The sequence below is a fragment of the Neocloeon triangulifer genome, unplaced genomic scaffold, assembly GCF_031216515.1.
Source record: "Neocloeon triangulifer isolate White Clay Creek 2 clone unplaced genomic scaffold, ASM3121651v1 ptg000009l, whole genome shotgun sequence".
Lineage (NCBI taxonomy): Eukaryota > Metazoa > Arthropoda > Insecta > Ephemeroptera > Baetidae > Neocloeon > Neocloeon triangulifer.
Window position 1 is genome coordinate 5,917,672 of NW_026775551.1, and position 9,293 is coordinate 5,926,964.

A 9,293-nucleotide genomic window follows, 5' to 3' on the forward strand; every position below is an offset into this window, starting at 1 on the left:
CTTGCAACTTTTTGAGATAGCTAGATAATTTTTTCAAGGCTCTTGCGTTGAAGAATAGAAAATAAGTTTTTTACAAATATTTATGGCATTTAACTGTTTTCTGCCCTGAAATTATTAAAATTAGCGCATAAAAGATGATGAAATGTGCTAGTTACTTATAAGTTGCATGTACTTCAATAAAACACAAAAAATATTTCACTGTGATTCTTCCTAATCAATAAATCAAGAGATGTAGTAAAACATTTCTTGTAATACACTTGATATTTTAAAAGCAACCAAAGATGCATATTAAATTCATCGCATACTTTGATGGTATGACAGTATTTTAAGTCAAAGTTTGCTTTTCCCACAACTTTAATCGCTTTTATTCCAGACTGAAATATGATACACAACTTCTGATCTAATTTTAGAAGGGGGACCTGCTTATTTCCAGCAGGTATTGACTTAAAAATTATGTGGTTAATTAATCTCTCATCCCCCAACACAAAACTTTATAAAAACAATATTGACTTAATGCGGCGACCAGCATAGAACAAAGGCAGCGTCACATCAACCCTTTTTTTATGCTCCTTCGATTTCCCGCGCTCGCGCGGCTTGCGACAAATTAAAGCGTCCCGTGCTCTTCAGCAGGCACGGGTCAACAGGTTTTCAAAGTACTGCCGACTCCGAGACTATTCAAATTATTATAAACTAGATTTTTGAAATCCTGCGGGCTCATTAATGTGCAGGTGAAACATATATTCTTCGCCGTTCGTCCAGACGCGTGGACTGTGAAATAAGAATGTATTCGTTTTTGTCTCAACTCGGAGAACAGAGCGCGCGGAATTAATTTGGCGTTCAATGTAATTAGGCGGCTTGGTACATTTTTCTCCCCCCGCCTGTCTCCCGCGGAACGCATCTAATCCACAATGTTACCTTGAATTTAATTCAGATCTACTAAAGTCATGGTCACACGTGGCATTTTTACGAGTCAACATTTGATATGGTTTGGGGGGTAGCTGTTGATTTTTCGTCAGACTTTCCTGGTTGCTATTTCCAGATTCGGACTATGAAGAAGAAGAAAAAAAACAGCCAAACCACGGCGGCGCGCGTGACGCTCATAAACAACATAACGATACCAACGCCCATTTGCCGTTTTTCATCTTTCGCTTTGTGAGTTTGATAATATTTTTTTCTGAAAATAAATTGATACAATTAATTAAATTCACTTTGACAGGATTTTGTTAATTTGTTACAGTGTGTTTAATTTTTTTCGTATATTGTTTTGTATTCCAGTTTCCGTTCGTTTTCCAAGCATTGGTTTTCTTGCTAAGTTTTTTAATTCATACGTTAAAATAAATTTGTTTTGCAAAAGTTTTTTATTCATAAAAAAGTATATATAATTCCTGTTTATTCAGTAGAAACTATTCAAGTACTGCATAATATTATAATATGCTTATAATATAATAATAATATGTTATAATTTGTCTTTAGCTAATGAAGATTTCTTTAAATAAAAATAAATTTTTACCTAATTATTAACACACAAATACAAGATATTTAAAACAAATTGCTTAACTTTTTAAAAAAACCCATACAACCGGCCTAAGCATTTACTTTGTTTTGACTAGATAATTTTTAGTAACAACATAAATATTTAAACAAAAACTGATTCGGAAGTAGATGTTGATAATTTTTGGTTACTCAATTATCAATTTCAAATGTTATCTCCTATAATTTTCCCAAAACTAACGATTGATACAAAAAGCCATCGCCGTTTGATCTTTCACACGCCGAGTCGATGGGAGTGAATTAAAGTAGAAGCGAGGAAAACGCCAGTGCTTTTCTCTCTCACGTGTGTATATGGACTGCGTGCGCGCGTTATTGTTTTATCTGGAGGTGCGATCGCGAGGGTCGCGGCCGCCGTGCCGCGCGCGTCCCCTGCAGCTGCCCGCGTCGCCTCGATGCACCAATTCATTTATTCGACGACTCTTATTATTTGTATGCGAAAGAAATGCGCATCTTCCTGTCTTGCTGGACACGAAATTTGCTGCAGATGCGAGATGGCGCCCTGGATAATGCACGTGCCGCGGATGCCTGAGCGTAATCGCTCGGCCACCTGAGCAGAGTATACTGTGTTTCCGTGACCACCTTAATTGTTCGCAACGCTCTTACTTTTTCGTAAATAGCCTTTTTTGAGCTTGTATATTAGTGTTATTCTGTGAATTACATTCAGGTTATTAATTTCTCTAACAATTATCTCGCACATGTTTTAGTAGGTTCTTTTTGTACCTCAAGCTCTAGACAAATTTTTGACAAATATTTCAGGGAATCCTGCAAATATATTTAAATGTTTTATGTAGGAATGCTAATAGTTTTTGCTATTTTGGTATGAACATTTTTTATTTTTTAAATATTCAAATTCATAAAAAAGAACAAGGTAAAAATGTTAAAAGCTGATCTATTTTGTGTTCAAAGAAAATAATTAATATTATATTACAGAAAAAGCTCTTGTAAAAGGATTGTATTGAACTTTAAATTAAATTTAATAATAATGTTGAACTTATTATAATATATATTGTAATTTTTAAGTGAGTTATTGTTTATTTTAAAGTCTATAAGCCATTAAATATTAAAGATAAATTATTGTTTAAATATTCAAGAATTAATCATCCTTTTAAATAAATTTTGTTAAATTTCGTCTATTATAGTTTAAGATCTTTTAACTCTTACCTATATTATAGTTTAAAAAATACGTGTGTCTCTTCAATGAATATACAGTGGTAACGTCAACTAATGTAATTCACTTGTGTAACAAATGAGATGCTATTCAATGGCATGATTAAAATGAAAAAGTTAAAAATTAATCTGGTGAAAGATGACTCTATAATCATATTTTGAAATAGGCGAATTTTTAGACTTAAGTTCTAATTGTATATTGAAGAAATCTACGTAATTAAAAATTATTTTCCACGCAAAAACAGCTATTTATCTAGTAATTACTTAAATTGTGTCAAAACGTTACATTTCAAAAGTTAAAATTCTGCAAAAAGCTACAGGATGCAAAAGGTATGTAAAAAGTCTCAAATATAGTCCAGGAATTAATACAAGTCCTAAGATAATTTATATGCAAATATCGTTTGCAGTTATACAATGTTAATTCTGCCTGTTTCTGGGGTACACGAGTATAATTATACTTGCTTGATCATTTTCATCAAATCGGCACAAATCGGGTTGTCACGTTTTAATAATAAAAAAATCATTTGTTATCGTTCTTTTGAGTTTTTAAGAATGGTTTTGCAAAATGAGAATTTTTCTCTAAACAATAAATGTTCATCATCAATGACCATAAAAAGTTATGAAAATGTGTAGTATAATTTTATGTACTATTCTCGGCGGCTGGTTGCTGAGTTAACCACCCGCAGAATGGCAAGTCGCGCTTATTGTCTGGCCACGAGCGAGGCACGCGTCCGGCACCAAAGGGACACCGACTGGGCACCAATGGCATGAGGCAGCCAACACGGTTCTCCGCTGCGGCCGCCCACGCGCGACCACACCTGCGGAATGAGCCGTTTAATTCTTTTCATCCTCAGACACAAAATGAACGCACCGTTGCGTAGCCTTTTTGTTCAATTAGTGGCTGCCGCCGCGCCGCGCGCACCGTCAGGAAAATGAAGTTTTAAAAGCTACCAGCATAATTTCTGCAAAAAAACGACGCACGGCTTGTGCCTCATTTTAATATTCTACACACTGTAATATACGACTTTGCAAATAGACACGAAGAGCGTCAAATTTATTCTGATAATTGTACAAATAAAATGTATAGGTTGTTCTGAAGCACCTCGAAAGTTTTTCTTTTTTATCCGAATCGTAAATCAATTGGGCGTCTGCGCTAAAAAGTTTATCCAGATCGGCAAGTAAAGATTAAAATTAAAACCACTTTTGTTTTAAATTAATTGGTCGAAGAGTTTTATTTCTTATTGTTTAATAATCTACTCAAGTCCATACGAAAATTGAAAAAATGGGCAGAAAGGGTGTCACAAGTAGCAAAGGTTTGCTAAAACGTCGACATAAAAAGTAAAAAGAGACGCTGCCGCCTCGATGAACCGATGCATATAAAATATTGAGAGAAAAAATATCCTTGTTTAAAACTGCTACCTGCAGAAGGAGGGCATATTTATTGTTGGGCAGTCTTTGGGGGCAGGTGTCAGGTCGTTCCAAAGGCTTGACCACCATAAAGCAATAATTTACCATAAAAAAGCTAAAAATAACACCGTGTTATCGGCGCTTGAAATTCAGCAGGCCTCACCGCTGATGGAATTCCCAGGAGGGATTACAAAAATTAATGTTATAATTCATTTTTCATTCTATATGAGACACCATGAAATTTATGAAAATAAATTTTTATCTATACGAGCTTTGCAAATTGTAAAATCAAATAACAAATTAATTAAATGGATAAAAGAGATTTAAAAATCTTGATTTTGACGCTCAATGTAAAAATTCTTTGATTTTTCAGTTCTGAAAAACTAATCGGTGTCAATATTGGCCACTTTGATAGTGCAAAATCCAAAGAACAAATATATAATGTTTCTCTCATCCGTGCAAATGCTGAATTGGACTCTGTGTGTGCGTTTACAAATTGATTGCACACAAAGAGATTCTCGCTCTATTCTGTGTGTGTGTGTGTTTTAGAAACGTGTGTGATGAGGTGCTTTTGGCGATGCGTTATTCCACTTGGTTTGCGATTGTTTGAGAAGAACAGGTCTATGTGTGCCGCCTGCTCTCGCTTTGATCGGCGCTGGGAACGCAACCAACTGCGGATGTGCAACACACGTAATGATGTCGCCCCAAAACTCTGCCCTTTTTATATTCCCTTCTTCAAACAGAAGCTCGGCTCTCGCACTGATTCCGCTCTCTCGTCTCTTTCGCTCCAGCAGATTCTAGTTGGAGATCGTTGGAGATTTTCATATTATTATTCAATCTCATCACGCTGACCTTGCAGGCCTAATCCAGTTTGAAACTCATCTGGTGTCACTTCCAAATAACCGATTTTAACAAACTGGCAAAAACTTAATTAGGCTGGAAAGGGTGTGACAGCTTTTTGAAGGTTGAAAAAGAGCCTACGTGCGCGCATAATTTGCCGGCTATAAATTAAATCCGCGTTTTTCGCGCGCTTAGACTAAGTAATAAGGCTCCCCGTGATTAAAAGTGGTGCCGCGAGATGATATATTGAGTATTTTTAGAAGCAATTTATTCGTATATTATCATTTAAAAATATTAAGCTCTCGTTAAATCCTTCGCCCAATAATGTACTTTTAAAATTAATTTCTTCAATTGCAAATCTCCTCTGTATCCATGCTGATTAAAATTGCTTACCGAGTCCGTAAAGAAGATTGAACAAGCAGCTCATTAAAGCGACTTAATGTATTCAGTTCCATTGGTCCGCTTACAACCAGTTTAGCCTTGCTTAACTATTCTTGCCGCGCTTAATTTGCCAAATCATTGCAATGCGTAAAAAAAAGAAACACTGGACGCCTCTGTTGTTCAACACAACTCTTTGAAGTCGCTCTTTTGCTTTTAGAATTAATTATTCTTTATGAGAAATTTGCTTATTCGCGTAAAAACGATGTACGAGTAAGTTCAGAATACATTAAACATGAAATTGACAATTGACTTTAAAAATTTATTATGGTTTCTGTTTATAAAATCTATGAAAACGTTTCAGATTTCCTTCATACAAGATTTACAAAAATAATTTACTATTTGTTTATTAATTTTTTTACTCATAATTATAGATCAAATTTTTATAATTAATTTTAGCAATAAATCAAAAGAATATTAATTAATATTAATATGATTTTGTTTATTTGATCAAATTTTTACGCAATTATATGCTTTTTATAATTTATTATTAATTTTATTTAAAGCTTTTTTTAGTTTTAATTGATCTCTTACAGTTCCAAAGTAAGATCAAAAAATTTGATTACAAATGTCTTCTTGTGAAGTAAATTTCATACAAACTCAGCAAAGTATGGTCAAATTAAGCAAGTCATTTTTAAGCCGTTTACCCGTTTTAATTTAACGCAACAACTTTTCTGCGAAATAAATACTTTATTAAAATTTTATTCATGAGATCACTTGTCTCATGAGATACCTCAAGCTCATTCATGAAAATCGTTTGAATTTTCACGAATTAACATATGAATATGAATTGGCGCGTTAAGCGGCTTTGCCTTTCTTACCGGGCAATCAGAGTTTGCCTCTCTAAATTCTAAAACTCCGGCAGAACACGAGTGATGATTTACGATTATTGCACGCAATGAGGAGCTCCGCGAATTCTAAATTTGCGGTGCCTAAACACAGAGACTAATATCGTGCTGGAAACGTGTCTGGAAAAAATATTCAATGAGATGCTGCTCTGGACACACCAGACCTATAAACTCACCAAAGAATGAGAAATAATGTTGATAATGGGTGTTTATTGTGGCTAGGCTGAAAGTTATCTCATTCATGAATTAGTTTTTTCTTCTTGATAATGTTGGATTTTTTGCTTGAGTCACTTGAGTGACAACTTGGCTGGCTTCTCGGAAAAGGGAATCGTTTGCATTGCTTGGAGAGAATAAGACACGTTTTTCGACAATGCTTTCTTTTTATTTCCATACTAATGCGATGCACCGCTAAACAGCTTGATGACGCAAAAGGAAAAAAAACGACCGCCACTTATTTAAAATATTAAAATTTTATGCGCACTTTTTATTGCATTTCTCCTTTTTATTGGGCATAAAATTTTCGCTCCTTTCTATAAAACTCGGTGGACGGCGCTACAATTTATTAATTTTATTGTCTTGCCCCTCTCGGACTGGTGATTGGAAGCCGTGGCTATAATTTATGAAGCACCTTTTTGAAAAAAAATGCTCCTGGAAAAGTAATTCAACGCGTAATAATCGGAATCCGCACACAATGAATGGTCCCGCGACCGTGATAAAATAATAAATGCTCCAGAAGCCGAGGCATATCAGACGCGGTAACTAATCGATGGGCATTTGCAGAAGCAGCTCTCTGATCGCGCGTGCTGTCAACAAGAGATGCTGGTACACGCTCGTTCGAAAAGCCACTATTTCTCGGCGCTCAAACTAATTTATTGTCCACGCACCCAGAAGAAGTTGCCCAGGCTCGTGGATACTAACGCACGTGCCACTGCGACTTGGTTATTTTTATCAACGCCTGCAAAACAAGGTCGGAACCAACAGAAAGACACTGAATAATTAAATCGATAATATCAAAATCTTGTTCATCTAAAAGCATCATTAATACAAATCCGAAAAATATTTTTTAATTCAACGCCAGTTCCTGAGAGTCAAATGAAATCGTAAGCCGCTTAATCTAAAAGCTATAGATAGTATAGATTTTATTTTAAAATAAGAAGCTACTTTGTTTTTTAATAATTATTAATTCCTTTTGAGGTCTGATTGGCTGAATTCACGTAATTATATTTTTTATCAAAACAATTACCAAGTTAATTTATTTTATCCTAAATAGTTAGGTTTAAAATCGAGCCGTTTTTTTAGTCTGAAAAATTATTTCTTACAATTAGATTAGATTAGATTAGATAATTGTTTTATTCATTTGAGCACAAATTTACAGTCATCAACAAGCACAAAAATACCTCCAAAACATGTTAATGTTGCCCGTGGAACACGTCAAGTCATTACATGCTAATTAAAATTATGTCCGAAAAACTCGAACCGATCGTAAAATAAGTTATCATACAACACCTTTATAACAATTTTCATAAAATCTCTGCATGGAAGAAGTTCTTTTATTAAAATTGGAAAATGATTAAATATTTTTGCAACCATTATAAGAGGGTTTTGACATGTTATGGTTAATGAGGTGCTTTCAACAAAGAGGTCATAGTCATTGTTGTTGGTCACTGCACTTCTCGTATTATACGACTTTGCATCCGGAACATCTTTTTTTAATCGAAATTTCTCAGGGTATTTTTGAAAGAAAATGTAAATTTGTGTATTTTCTAGTATAGATTTTCTGAAATTAGAGTACTTTCTCAAATAAATAAATTTTTATGTAACAGGTCCACTGTGTTCGCCAATTATATCTTAAATTGAGTGTTTTTACATCTGAACAAATAATTTGTATTAAGATTTAGATATCAGATTCCACAAAAAAGGTCGCCTATTAAGCTGCCTATAATCTGATGTCGTTGAACAGAATGAGCGGGAGAGATGCGAAGGTACGATAAAATGCCTTGCCATGAGATCCCCCTGGACGCCACGTCTCCTTGGGTGACAGAGCGTTAAAATCTGCACACAAAAAATGGCTTAATCCGCCGCTTAATAGGAGCCTAATTTTCAGAAGCGAGTGGCGGCACGAAAATTTATTTCGGCAAGCTCATATGTCAGATTGACTTTGAAGATAAACAATGAGCCAAACAGGAGTATAATCAATGCAAACAAGCGCGGCGTTTAATGAGGAGCGTTTGCTAAAAAGAGAGATGTGACATAAAGATTAATTTTCGTGCAGAGAGTGAATTTTTATTGCGACGGTAGGTTTTATGATTTTTTAACAGAACAAACCAAATTAAATTTAAATTGTGTAAATATTCATGAGCATGATTGAGGTAAAGATTCTATAGAAATTTGCATTTATCCAAATCAAGTTTAATTTTTTTTATATCATTTTCTAATTTTTTTTTTGCTGATTCCAAGGGAGTAAAAGAGCAGCTCGTGTGATATTAAATTCATAATCGGCTTATATGCAGCGGACAAAAACCGTAAAAAACAGTTGGCAGCAGCAGCACGTGCCTTCAAATCACACTTAAGTAATTTAGAACAAAACGAGGGGCGGCGGATAAACGAATCTTTTGGCACTTTGTGGAGCCGACTAAAGTATTTAATGAGCTGACACACAATATATATAAACTGCTGCCGCCACCCTCCCTATATATTTTAATGAACCGCCCCCCGGCGGGAGTGATTATTTATGTCAATTACCCCTTCAGCAGCGTGCAATATGCAAAACATATTTCATGGCGCGTCCCTTTGTTTTGCGAAGGGCCTCTCGAGTTGCGCGCCAACTTTCTCATGCTGAAACAACCGGCAAAACAAAACACTCGAGTGCTTTATGACTGAATCAAAAGCAGAGAGGACGCCGGATTTGAATACGGTAATGACGCTGGTAATACTGCCAACTAAACCGGCACTTATGCAGATCGCGAGGGCATAAATTACTCTACGATGACTCGTGGGAACAATAATTACGAGAACTACGCATTTAATTCGGTTTATAAAAAA